This window comes from Oryctolagus cuniculus, chromosome 18 (genome assembly GCF_964237555.1).
Source record: "Oryctolagus cuniculus chromosome 18, mOryCun1.1, whole genome shotgun sequence".
In the NCBI taxonomy this organism is placed as follows: Eukaryota; Metazoa; Chordata; class Mammalia; order Lagomorpha; family Leporidae; genus Oryctolagus; species Oryctolagus cuniculus.
Window position 1 is genome coordinate 67,447,386 of NC_091449.1, and position 13,753 is coordinate 67,461,138.

The following is a 13,753-nucleotide window of genomic DNA, read 5'->3' on the forward strand; positions in this document are numbered from 1 at the left end:
GGGGAGTGGGGAGGGGCCCACGCGCTCGTTGAGGTATTGGATGTGGAAACACTCACAAACCGCACGGCAGGTCGGGAAGAGTTGTCCCGGGGCACAGGGCTGGGGGCTCCCGGGGTGGACTCCATGCAAAGGAGGGGGGAGGGGCGGAGGGCGAAAGCTAAGGAGCCCAGCACAGGAGGCTTCGGGCCTCCCCTCCAGGTCGGGAGTCGGAGCGTTTTTTGCCCAGATTGCCCTGCGGGTGTAAGGTGGTGAGCTCCGGGTGCTCCCGCTGCCCACCCCGGGAACGCAGGCCCTGGGCTCATCTCCCACCAGCACCTGTGTGGAGACAGCAGGAGTGTCTGCCCAGGGCCGTGGCCAGCACTGCGAGCCCCCGTTGGGGTACAGACGCACACGGGCGCCTCCCAGGTGCCCCCACACTGGTCCTCACAGCGGCCGTGTCGGGAGAGCACGGGTGCTGGTCCCTGTTCCTGCACGGGGGCTGGGCGCTTAGCGCTGAGGATCGGGCGGGCAGGTGGAGGCGGCCGCGTCCCCAGGTCTGTGCTGTCCACGTGGGGCCCCCGTCGACGCGGAAGGGACAGGCTCGCCCCGAGTGGGACACGGGAGCGTCTGTGGTGAGGAATGTGCCAGCCCCTCCCGGGACGGCCGGACGGTTTGCGTCTCCAGGGAAATCTTGGAGGTCTCGATACCCCAGCTCTTGGCTGGGACGTCACTCCTCCCCGTAACTGCCAGGAGCTGGGAAACACCCAGTGCCCACAGCCAGACTTGCCGGCGATGGGACAGTGCGTCCACACAGCAGGGCACCCGGCAGGGCAGGGCAGGGCAGGCAGAGGTCAGCAAGGAGCTTGGTGACCCACAGGGAGTGGGCGGGCAGAAGGCTGGGGCAGGGAGTGAGCTCTAGCAGGTGACGGGGCTGTGTCAGCCACTCATGCTGAAAGGCTGAGGTCCCTAAGGGCGGGGCAGAGTTTGCAGGGACGGCTGTGACCTTGCCGGGGTGGGTGGCTTACCGCAGCCGCGGCCTCCACCAGGGGCCGGGAGGGTCCCCGAAGTCTGTGCACACTCATGCTTCCTGTGTGCATGCACACGCTGCCTTGAAGCAAAGCCCACCACAGGGCACGTGGCCTCCTCGGGGTGGAGGGCGTGGCCAGGTAGGCAGTGGCTTCCTGGGATCACCGTGTGCCAAGAGAAGTTCCCATGGAGGGATTTGGGTGCAACAGGAAGTCACCCAGGAGGAGGGATTTGGGTGCAACAGGTAGTCACCCAGGAGGAGGGATTTGGGTGCAACAGGAAGTCACCCAGGAGGAGGGATTTGGGTGCAACAGGAAGTCACCCAGGAGCAGGCGCTTTCTTTCGGGAACAGGAGTCCCCGCAGGGTGCAGAGGAGCCCTCAGCACGGGGCCACGGGCTGCAGGGCCACGGTGACAGGCTCCCGTCCAGGCTGTGGAGCTGCCACTTGCTCTGCTTCCCCGTGGGCCCGGTCCTCCCTGAAGGGGCCTGAGAGTGGCTGGAGGCAGCAGGAAACAGGACAGCAGACGGGAGAAGGAGGAATGGCACGGGGCTCCCGGCCGCCCAGGCGGGCTGTGGGTTTCCTGAGAACAGACTCGCTGGAGGTCATGTGGTGCCCGTTCCTCTCTCCAACTGGACTGGGGATGCGGTCACACAGCCGCTCTGGAGCTGGGCCGGGCGACCGTGTCCATCCTGACGGTTCCTGGGAAGCCTGAATGGGCACGGGCTTGCAGAGGGGCGCCCGGGGAGCCTGCAGGCGGCAGCACTCGGCTCCGCGTTGGGCGAGAACAGTCGTGTTGCGTGGGCCTCCAGCTCATCCCGGGCTGTGTCTGATTTCGTGACCTGGTCACTCAGGGTGAGGGCCCCTCCCCATGTGACACAGAGTGGAGGCGTATGGGAGCAGGTGAAAGCCCTGTGTCCTCTTGCAGGCTGGTGACCGCGGACGGTCACCGTGCTGGTGACAAAAGGCAAGCACTGCATGTGCCCTGCACCCAGGGGCGAGAGCCTCCGGCCACGACCCCTCTGGGACTGACCCCACGTTTCTCCGCTCAGAGCCAGTGCTCCTTTCTCTGAACTCCCGGAAGTCCAGGAGGAGAGAGACGGGGCGGGGGTGCAGGCTCCTTGCCCCGCGGTGCCTTCCCTGCCGAGCAACTCGGCTCTCCGTGCTCCATCCTCTCACCCTAGAAACAGGCTGGCGACAGACCCCCCCCCCCCCCCGAGCACGCCAGACTGAGGACCGGCCTGTGAACGCCGTCTGTTGCAGCCACGGCATGTCCAGTTCCCACACACGCGTGTTCAGTTCTGCCTCTGATCCACCCAAGTGCCAACTCGGGACACACCCTGCCCTCCCCGGCATGGCCACGGCAGATGTCACCGCCCGACCCCTCACCCGCTCTCTACCAGGCCGTGGGCGCTGCTGGGTGATGGTGGTTGCCCTGCCATGGACGGCTGCGCACCAGGTCCTTGGTTCCCCAGGGCGAGCTGCTTGATAAGGGGAAAGAGGATTGCTCACGAGGCCTGAGGTCGCTGTTGGTGCAACTGGGAAATAGTCTATCGGCTTTCATGGGTTCGGAAGGAGTTGCCCCCAATGGCCGGGGGAGGAGGGGTCAGCATCGGGTGTTCCTGGTCCCCAGATGGGAAGAGCCCTCTACGGGAGAGAGAGTTCTTCCATCTGCTGATTCATTCCCCAAACGGCCGCAGCTAGGAGCCTCATCTGAGCCTCCCACGTGGGCGCAGGGCCCCAAGCACTTGGGACATCTTCTGCTTTCCCTGGTGCGTTAGCAGGGAGCTGGATCAGAAGTGGAGCAGCCAAGGCTCCAGCTGGAGCTCTGATGTGGGATGCCAGCTACATGGGCAGCGGCTTCACCCGCTGTGCCACAGCACTGGCCCCAAAGGCATCGTTTTTTAACCCACTGCTTATGACAGCGCTTGGCGGGGGGAGCTATGACTGAACCCAGGAGGAGGGGAGCAGCCCACGGGGGGGGGGGGCTATGACTGTGAACCCAGGAGGAGGGGAGCAGCCCACGGGGGGGGGCTATGACTGTGAACCCAGGAGGGGGGAGCAGCCAGCAGGGGGGGCTATGACTGAACCCCAGAAGGAGGGGAGCAGCCTGCTGGGGGGGGCTATGACTGTGAACCCAGGAGGGGGGGAGCAGCCAGCAGGGGGGGCTATGACTGTGAACCCAGGAGGAGGGGAGCAGCCCACGGGGGGCGGCTATGACTGAACCCAGGAGGAGGGGAGCAGCCCACCGGGGGGAGCTATGACTGAACCCCAGGAGGGGGGGAGCAGCCCACTGGGGGGGGCTATGACTGAACCCAGGAGGAGGGAGCAGCCCGCTGGGGGGGCTATCACTGAACCCAGGAGGAGGGGAGCAGCCCGCAGGGGGGGGGCTATGACTGTGAACCCCAGAAGGAGGGGAGCAGCCCGCTGAGGGGGCTATGACTGTGAACCCAGGAGGGGGGGAGCAGCCCACGGAGGGGGGGCTATGACTGAACCCCAGGAGGAGGGGAGCAGCCCGCTGGGGTTGGTGGACAAACCCAGGCCCCTCCCCTGCTGGTGTTCGTGACATGTGGCACCAGGGCTCTGCAGGTGGCACTCAGGCTGGAGGGGGAGGGGATGCCCGTGTGTGTCCGGGAGGGGGAGTTCCGCTTGCCACCTGCCCCAGGCCAGACGCTCCCCAAGCCTGAGGCGGAGGAAAGACCCCCCTGTATGTTGGGGGGCATGGATGGGGAGGGTGCGGCACCTCCATGTGCTGTGGCATTGTGTTCTCTGCCTCTCCACCACCAGACCGTCAGCGCCAGGGACTGCCTTGTCCACACCCTGGAGAGGCACCTGACGTGTCGCTGTCACTCGGTGAGTGGCTTGAGCCTCCCCCGTGGACACACAGGCAGTGAGTGGAGGAGCTGCAGGGATCCAGATGCACGCCCCCAGCCCCCCGCCCTCAGCCTCCGTGTAGCCCACCGGGCAGCTGCGGCTCTTCCCGCCTCGCTCTTAGGGCTGTTTGGCATCCGTAAGACCCGCTAATCCCCTGCCGTGTGCCGCTCCCGGCAAGGTCACGGGCCTCCCTCGGAGCTCGAGGCTGACAGCCGGCTCCCGCCCTGCACTTGGTGTCCCAGTGGCGGATTTACGGGGAGAAGCCTGGCGCGCCCCTTTGGAGCCTGGGTAACTGGATGCTGTCGGCAAGCAGGGCCTCGGACGGCATCTCCAGATGGAAGGAAAAGCGTAAATCCCGGTTCTCGTCCCCCCGGGAAAATCTTCGGGGGAGCTCACGCCGGCCGCTGCCCCAGCTCCCGGGACGCCGTGAGGCATCGCTGGGTGAAGCTGGGAGTCTAAGCCCTAGGTGTGGCCAGGACCACGGGGCTGGGAAAGCAGTGCCTCTCTTGCTGCCGGGAGAGGGTTCACCGGCATCTGAAGTCCCAGCTGAGCAGGACCCTGCGTGGCTGTCGTCTCGGTGGATGGTGGAAGCGCGGGCAGAGCAGCCGCATCTGTGCTTTGGTGCCCATGCAAAAGTGCCCAGGCGCCTGCTGTGCTGGGAGGCTGGACCGGACCAGGCGTGGGTTCCGGCCCCAGCCCCCGCCCGGCCCTGTCAACCGCAGAACGCTGGCCGCGTGTGTCGGTTTCGGGGCTTCAGTTTCCCTGTGGGCCAGCGGGTTCCCTTAGGCACCGGTCACTCAGTCGTCCCGTCTAGAACCTTCCAGGTCCACTGACCGTGGCCTCAGGGGTGCCCGTGATGAACAGGAACCATCCCAGCAGCGGGGACCGTTTAGGGGTCAGCACCCCGGCTTGGCGAGCGTTAACCCTGGTGTGCACTTCTCCATTCCAGCTCCGTTTGGGGGCCCTGCTCACGACCGTGGAGTTCCGGTTTTTGCTTTTGTTGGGGACCCTGGTGGCACGTGACATGAAGGGGGGTGCAGTCACCATGTGGGCACTGTCTGGGGAGTTCACTGCTTCCAAAGCTACGGGGGCCTGGCGCCACCCACTACGGACAGCATGCCTATGGCCGCTGAGTGGAGGAATCCGGCGTCAGGGGCGGGCTCGCTCCTGCAGGCCCCGGCCCTGTGTCTGAGGCCAGCATCCGTTCTGAGGCGGCCTGGGAGGAAGAGGACAGAGCTGCCCATGCGCTGGTCCCCGTGTGGCCACCGCTCCTGGGCAGGAGGCCTCTCGGTGCCCGCGGCTGGACCCCCCGCCCTGGGCTGACATCGTCCTGTGCTGCCCCTGAGTCGTTTGTTTTGCTTTCTGTCTCCACAACAATTACAAAGATTTATTTTTTATTGCTCTGATTGACTCTGCCAGGACCACGCTTCCTCTTGCTTCTTAAAGGAGCAGTGAGACCGCCCCACCCCCGGGTCTGGTTGGGCTCAGGGGAACCAAGCATTTTCAATGACAAAAATGAAAATAAAAAGGCTGCACTCATCTCGTAGGAGAGGGCCGTTGCTGCCCCCTGTGGGATGCCCGAGGGGCCCAGTGGTGAGGCCGGGGTCTCCCAGCAGGGCTGGCTGCCTCCCCCCCCCGCCCAGGGAACAGAGACCAGCTTCCCCAGCGGCCCCTCGCGGGCTCAGGGAGCCTTTGTTCCTGATTTCTTACAAGCCGACAGGTGCGCCGTTCTCAGGGGCGAGGTGCCCCTACGGGCACTGACGGTTTCAGAGCTGGCCGAGTCAGTCTGGGCTTTGGGTCCAGGAGGCCACGTGGAGATGGCAGCCCATCCACACAAGGGGCAGCCCTGTTCCTCCAGGTCCCGCTGTGTGACCATGGGCCGTTACTCACCCTCTTGGAGCTCCAGCTCCTCGCTGGAGGGTGGGGGTGACAAGTGTACCTGCCACCTGATGACCGCAGATGATGGTGAGCTTGCACAGCCTGGCTGTGGTGCCTGCAGTCGGCTGAATGATGGATCCGCCCTGGGGACCTGTGCCTGCTCCGCCTTGACTTGGCAAAGGGACTTCCTGGTGGTGGGTGAGGAAGGACCTCAAGGCAGAAGGTCCCCTGGGTCCCTGGGTGGGCCTCCGGAATCATGGGCAGGAGGGTCAGAGTCCCAGAGGGAAGTGGGCGGTGGAAGCAGGGGTTGAGGGGTATACCCGGGATGTAGGGGAAGGGGGCATCTCCCCGTGCTGGAATGGGCAGGAACCCCAGGCCACCTGCCTCTCGGTTTCAGCTGAGACCCGAGTCAGACTCCAGCCTTCAGCCTGCAGAGCGGGTGGAGGGAAATCTGGGTTGTTTGAAGCCACTGAGTTTGCGGCCATTTGTTACAGTATCGACAGGAAAGGCCCGGGCGGCTGTTAGCACCGCAGGTGCTGGGGAGTGCCTGTGCGTCAGGATGAGTGCCCACGGCCAGGGTCTAAGCTCCGTCCTCATCATAAGCGTCTCTGTTCTGCCCACTTTGGTGCCTTGCTGCGCCGTGAACACCACCGTGTCTCCCTTAGGTGCGGTGCTTCTGTGCAGGCGAGCAGCCCCTCCGCCCGGCGCGCTCCTGCTCAGCCCTCAGAACCCACCTGCTCTGCGCGCGGCTCTCTGCTTCTTTCAGCCCGGCTGTCTGTCTCGCCCGCCCTCGGCTCCTCCTGTTGGTTACAGAGTGTGTGTTTGTCTTGATGCATCTCCCTCGCCCACCCGCTGCGTGGTCTATGTTACTTTTGAGTTTCCTGCACCCTCTAGTGTCTGGCCCACAGCGGATGAGCAGAAACTGTGGGTGCGTGAGCGAACGCGTGTGGGCGGGGCTCTGGCCTGCAGCCGTGGGGGGACCCCAGGCACACAGGAGGCCCTCGGGAGCGTCCTTGTCCCTAGGGACAGAGGCTTCCTCTCCCCGGCTCCCCACTGTGCTCCAGGCAGGCAGCACCTCCTGGTGCTTGTGTGCATCCTCCCTCCCCTCGCCCTCCCTCTCCCCCTCCCTCTCTCCCCCTCCCCCCCATCCCCCCTCCCCCTCCCTCTCCCCCATTCCCCCTTCCCCTTCCCCTCTCCCCTTTCCCCTCCCCCTCTCCCCCTCTCCCCCTCTCTCCCTCTCCCTCTTCCTCTCCCCCCCTACCGTGCCGACCCCTTCCTCCCACTGGCCTGCAAGGCTGAGGGGCCTCCTGGCTGCCATAGGCAGGCGTTGCCAGACCTCGCACAGGTCTCTCTTACCTGCTGCCCACACTTATCACATGAATCGAAAATTGCCATATACACACGCACACGCACACGCGCACACGTGCACACACACCTATTCACGTCTTCCTAACTAGTGGTTGCCGGGGCCTTTTCTCCCCGTCCCAGGCCCTGGGAGGTGTGAGACTGATTGGACCGCTGGGGGGTGGGCGACCCCGCAGGTCCCAGGTCCCCCGACACCCACACCCTCCGCCGGCCACCGCCCACGGCCCCCCATCCTCTGAGCATTTTCCTGCTCCTCTTAGCCCACGTGTGCCGGAGATGGGAGCGTCATGGAGGCAGGGACTTGGTCTCTTGATGGCACCGCAGAGTGGCCGCCAGGGACGAGCCTCAGCCAGCGTCTGTGGGGTGGGGGAGGGGCTGGCGGCGGGGGAGGCAGCAGCGCGTGCCTGGGCAGTGGAGTCACTGCTGGGCCCCGGCGAGGCTCCCTGCGAGTGCGTGAACCACTGTAACTGATGGAGAAATCCCGGTCCGAGAGCGGCAGCCCCACTGCGCGGATGATCTCGTCAAAGGACCCCGTCCCCGGGCCACCCCTCTCTCTGTGCTGGCCAGGGACAGGAGTCAGTTGGTGGTTTTATTTTATTTTATTTTATTTTTGGTAAATAATGTTTTTGTGTTATGAAAATGAAGTTTAAAAAAGTTACAGAAGTCAAAGGAATGAGAAGACCCCATCGGCCGCTGACAAAGCCGGTTCGTCCATGGCGAGGAACAAACCTGAACGCAGCCAAGCTGCTCCAGGGACACAAAACCTGTCTCCCAGGCATCCTCTTTCCACGCGGTTTCAACCATGCAGGGGCGCGGGCGGCTGTGGCTGGGGCTGGGGGTCCCGGAAAGGAGAGGGCGCTCAGGGTGTGAGGACCCGGCCAGGCACCCAGCCTGAGGCCGAGGCTACGGCCGGCGTTGGCGTGGCGGTGCAGGGAGCAGAACCCAGCCACCGTGCGGATGGCGCCCAGAGGAGCAGAACAGGACAAAGCCCTCGGCGCAAAGACCCAGGTCCTGGCTTGAGCTCCACACTAGGCCTGGGCACCGGGGCCTCTGCAGCCTGGGTGCGGAGCTGTGCAGCTCCCCCTGGGGCCCGGGCCAGGCTGCGGTGGAGGGGAAGGGCCAGGCCCTGGCGTCCTGAGAGTGCTGGGTTTTCCGGGTTCCGTGGGGCCTGATGTCATTTCAGAGAAGGAGCTGAAGAACCGCTGTGTTTTCCAGGCCGTGTCTCTGAAGCTTCTTCTTTTAACAACAACAACAAAAAATCCTGATTTTATCCGAAAGCGGACGTTCCAAACCCCAAACCGCTAATCCAGGCCCCTTCCCCGACCGGTGCTGGCGCCGGGCGCTGGTTGCAGCCTGGGAAACGCGGGGGTCGCCCAGTTCAGTCCACCGCAGAGCTCACAGCTGGCGGGGGCAGGGGCAGCGGCTCGCAGGCGGCCCGTGGGGGCCCAGGAGGTGGGTAGAGGGCACCAGGGCCGGGGGCGGGGCGGTGCTGGGGCTCTCGTCTGGCGGAAGGCAGCCCTCGGCATCCAAGAATGCCACGGCGTGTGCTCCAGAGCCCTCTCTCCCGAGCGCGTGGGGGTGCTCACCCTTGGCTGACACGCTGGGAACAGGGCGAGCGAGGCTTGGCGCCCTGGCACGCGGGGCTTGGAGGCGGGGGCTCACGGCAGGCTCCAGCCTGGGTGTTCTGTTGCCCTCCATGCCCCTGGTGGGGTCCCCGCCCCCTGGGGGCTGGGTACCCAGACTGTGGCTGGCCACTAATTGTCAGAGAAAATACGCCTGGGCAGCTGGGTTTGGAGGCCCTGCTGGGCGACGGAGCTGAGCACCGGGGGCCTCCTGGGCACCATCACAGCTCATCGTTGGATGATCTATTTCGTAGATGAAGAAACCCAGGCTCCGAGAGCTTACGGGAGCCACGGAGCCGGGCTCGAAGCTGGGCTCTGATGATCGCAGGCAGCCCGTGGGCAAAGACTGTGTTGTGGGTCAGATGCGTCCCGGAAGAGAGTCCCTCTGTTTGCAGGAAGAGAGGGAGAGTGGGCGTCTGTGACCAGCAGAGAAGGGGCAAAGAGAAGGAGTGGGGGTGGTGGCAGGGCGGGGCTGTTGCGCAGGGCGGCTGGGAGGAGGCTGGGCTGGGCCGTCGTGTGGATTCTCCACTTGCACAGCCTAGAGCTAGGATCCCTGGGGCTTGTGCAGGCTGTGTCTGAGGGTCCCCGCCTCCCTCCCTCCCTCCCACTGGGTGCCTGTGAGTGTGTGTCTCTCCCTCTCTCTCTTCCCCTTCCCCTCCCCACCGTCTCTGTCCCCATCTCCGTGTGTCTGCCCTCGTGGTGGCCACAGGGGGCTGGATGCCTGTGGGAGGCCCCCCGGGGACACAAGGAGATGTGCGCCAAGCCCCGGGGTCCGTGGTCTTCCCGAGATGCGGCCGCCGGAGCAATACTTGCCGTGAGCGACGTGCGTGTGCGGTATTGCAAACGCCGGCTTTGAGGCCGGGCCAGGTGTCTGCGATGGGATGATGCCCTGGCTGCCGCAGGTGTGGGTTTGCACGTGGACAGCCCACAAACCCCAGGAAAGACCACAGAGCCTGCCTGCCCTGTGGCGGGAGACTCGGGGGCTCAGGCCACAGCCCTGGCTGTGGTGTTGCCCCCCGATGCACACCCCAGGCCCGGCCCCGGGATGTGTCTTCGTCCCCATCACAGCCCCGGGTCCTCGGAGCTCCTGTTGTGTTCTCATTTCAGAGAGGGAGGTGGCGTCTCGCGGTCACGAGCCAGCAAAGGGCAGGGCCAGGTTGCGTCACCACTCGACGCCCAGGCTCCCCCGGCCCTGCCGCCGAGGCTTCTCTGTAGGGCCGAGGACTTGGGCCTCTGTGCACTGGCTGGGCGAGTGGTGCGGTGGCTTGCGTGGCTCCGTGGTGCGGTGCCCGGGGTCCCAGCTCCTCCTCTGCTCACGCGCACCTTGGGAGGCAGCGGGTGACGGCTGAGGTCCTGCGTCCCCGCCACCCACCAGGGAGACCCCGAGGGAGCTCCTGGCTCCTGGCTTTGGCCTGACCCAGCCCTGACTGCTGGGGCGTTTGAGGAGTGAGCTAACAGAAGATCTCTCTTCCATCTTCCAGATGACGTGAAAGTAAGAAACACATTTTAAAAATCCGTGCCTTAGTTTCCTCTGCAGTACCTGGTTGGAAGCTGTGCTTTGGCAGGAGTTATCTGGTGACGTGAACTTGGGGTGTTGGGCTGAGGGCTTGGAGAGAAATGGAAACTGGTGCAGAACTTATTGTGGGGCTCAGCTGTGGTGTGGGGGAGGGAGAGCCCTGGGGGGGCTCCTGGTGTGTGGGGGGGAGGAGAGCCCTGGGGGGGACTCCTGGTGTGTGTGTGTGGGAGCCCTGGGGGGACTCCTGGTGTGTGTGGGGGAGGGGAGCCCTGGGGGGACTCCTGATGTGTGTGGGGGAGGGGGAGAGCCCTGGGGGGACTCCTGGTGTGTGTGTGGGGGAGGGGAGCCCTGGGGGGACTCCTGGTGTGTGTGGGAGAGGAGGGGAGCCCTGGGGGGACTCCTGGTGTGTGTGGGAGAGGAGGGGAGCCCTGGGGGGACTCCTGGTGTGTGTGTGAGGGAGGGGGGAGAGCCCTGGGGGACTCCTGGTGTGTGTGTGGGGGGAGCCCTGGGGGGACTCCTGGTGTGTGTGTGTGGGAGCCCTGGGGGGACTCCTGGTATGTGTGTGGGGGGAGCCCTGGGGGGACTCCTGGTGTGTGGGGGGGAGGGGGAGAGCCCTGGGGGGACTCCTGGTGTGTGTGTGGGGGGAGGGGAGCCCTGGGGGGACTCCTGGTGTGTGTGGGGGAGGGGAGCCCTGGGGGGACTCCTGGTGTGTGTAGGGGAGGGGGAGAGCCCTGGGGGGACTCCTGGTGTGTGTGGGGGGGAGGGGAGAGCCCTGGGGGGACTCCTGGTGTGTGTAGGGGAGGGGGAGAGCCCTGGGGGGACTCCTGGTGTGTGGGGGGGAGGGGGGAGAGCCCTGGGGGGACTCCTGGTGTGTGTGTGGGGGGGAGGGGAGCCCTGGGGGGACTCCTGGTGTGTGTGGGGGAGCCCTGGGGGGACTCCTGGTGTGTGTGGGGGGAGCCCTCGGGGACTTCTCTGGAAGGGAGAGGCCGCACAGCCGCGGATCTGAACAGGAGAACAGAGGAGGACCAGGGAGTGCGAAGCTCCTCTCGGAGATCGGGAAGATGGAGAACCAGACTGATCAGGGAGGGACAAAGGCCGAGCTCTGTGATGAGGAATGGGGGGGTCGACAGCCCCACGGGTCCCACGGACGACTCGGAAAGCAGTGGGCAAACTGCTGGAGAGAGTGCAGCCGACGCACGGAGAGACGCAGGCCAGAGCGGGCCACTCACGAGGTCCTCTTGGCTGTCGCTGTGCCCTGTGGCTGGGCTGGCAGGGCCGACCGGCCGCCTGGGAGAGCCACGTCCCAGTGTCGCCGGAGTTCCCAGAACGCTGGAGAGGACGCGTGCTTCCCGACTTATTTACGGGGACAGCAGTGCCCAAAGCCGGGAGGGACGTTTCCAGGAAAGAGAGCCACAGGCGAATGTTCCCCGTGGACACGGAAGCAAAAACTCCAAACAGGATTCCAGGAAATCCGATCCCGCACTGTACGAAAGGACAATGCATGCTGACAGAGGAGGTTTGTCCCAGGGATGAGAAATGGTTGATTAGAAATCAGAATTAGGGGCCGGCGCTGTGGTGTAGCGGGTAAAACTGCCAGCATCAGTGCCGGTATCCCATGCAGTGCCGGTTCGAGTCCTGGCTGCTCCTCTTTGCATACAGCTCTCTGCTGTGGCCTGGGAGAGCAGTGGAGGATGGCCCAAGTCGTTGGGCCCTGCACCCCATGGGAGACACAGAAGAAACTCCTGGCTCCTGCCTTCAGATCAGCGCAGCTCCGGCTGTTGTGGCCATCAGTGGAATGAACCAGCGGATGGAAGACCTCTCTCTCTCTCTCTCTGCCTCTGTCTCTGTCTCTCTGTAACTGTGCCTTTCAAATAAGTAAATAGATAAATCTAAAAAAGAAATCAAGATTAATAAGCTGAAAAAGCAAACCGTTAGTCACCAACAGTGGCAGTGAAGGAATTTGACAAAAATCCAGGATTCATTCCTGATTTAAAGAAATTTTTTGTTTTTGCAGAACTAAGAGGAAATCCCTTTAAGTTTGCCAACCACAAAGGAGCACAACTCACCCAGTACGAACAAGATAACTCCAACAGCCCCGTAACTGTTAGGGAAATGAGAGGAATAACCAAAAACTGCCCCAGAGACACGTCCCGGACAGATGGCCTCACGGGACAAAGCCAGCAGATGTTTACGCAGTAACCTCAGCTCTCTGCCGTCTCTGTGAGACCTTCGTGGGGTCCCCTTCATCTCGTGGAGCAAGCGGTTCCCTCACACCAGAACCAGAGCCAGGCAGTGCAGAAAAGCAAACACGGGCCACGTCCCCTCACACGTGGGTGCAGAGTCTCAAACGGAGAACGCGGCAGCGCGTGAGGAGCTGCAGGCGCTGGCAGGAGGAGCCGGCCCGAGCACACAGGCACGGCTCGGCATTCACGCCCACCCACAGGCTAAAGAAGAAAAGCCACCATGTCACCCAGAGCCCGCCGGGCAGGAGGGGCATTTGGCAGGCTTCACGCCCACTCGCGGCTAAGTAGGAACCGGGGAGAACTCCCTCCGCCTGGCGAGGCGCATCCACGAGCGCTGCAGGTTCCGGTCTGTGGTGAGACCCAGGATGAGTTTCCCAGAGCCAGGGAAGAAGGCACAGGTGTCCACCCTCACCACCATGTACTGTGATGTCATGTGTACTATGATGTAATGTGCACCATGATGTAATGTGCACTGTGATGTATACCATGTACTATGATGTAACGTGCACTGTGATGTAATGTGCACCAGGCACTATGATGTAATGTGCACTGTGTACCATGTATTTCTTAGCTCCCTTGATTCCTGCCTCCTACCACATCCAGAGTGTACTCAGAATGAATCACAGGTCTACAGCTGTAAACTTCCAGAGTGAAAGGAAATCAGAACTTGGCGACTTCATGTCTGGCAGGATACTTCTGAGCTGTCGTGGCGCGTCTGTCCGTCACCTGTCCGTCTGTCTGCAGCCCCGGGTCAGTCTGTAGCTCTGTCACAGGCTACAGATGAGCAGCTCGGAAATTTGAGCTGCAGCTAAATGTAGATTCCGTTCTCCGGTGACTGTGCTTAGACCCTCGAGAGACGAGCAGAGAATGAGATGTGCGCACAGCCGGTGGGAGGCGGTTCCTCAGAACTGCGAGGAGGCCTGCAGACCCAGGACGGCAGGAACGACCCAGCGTAGGCGGCAGCGGTCGAGGGCGCGTCCTCAGCGCAGACTCCGCCTGGGCCGGGAGTCCTGCTCACCGTGGGCGGGTGCGGCACGTGCAAGGCTGGCCAGCTCTGCTCAGGCTCCGCAGGAACCACTGTTTGTTTCTTTCCTTGAAGACTCTATTTAATTGAAAGGCAGACTTACAGAGCGAGGCAGAGAGAGAGAGCGCGCGACCCAAAATGGTCACAATGGCCAGGACTGGGCTGGGCCGAAGCCAGGAGTCAGGAGCTCCACCCGGTCTCCCACGGGGGTGCAGGGGCCCGAGCACT

At 63.8% G+C, this 13,753-nt stretch overlaps 1 long non-coding RNA gene across 1 annotated transcript; it reads left to right on the forward strand.

The window, feature by feature from the left end:
- Positions 1-9,405: 9,405 nt before the first annotated feature.
- Positions 9,406-13,161, forward strand: LOC138846375 (uncharacterized). Its single transcript, XR_011383858.1, has 2 exons — positions 9,406-10,234; positions 12,273-13,161. It is a non-coding gene; the product is annotated as an uncharacterized lncRNA (long non-coding RNA).
- Positions 13,162-13,753: the final 592 nt, after the last annotated feature.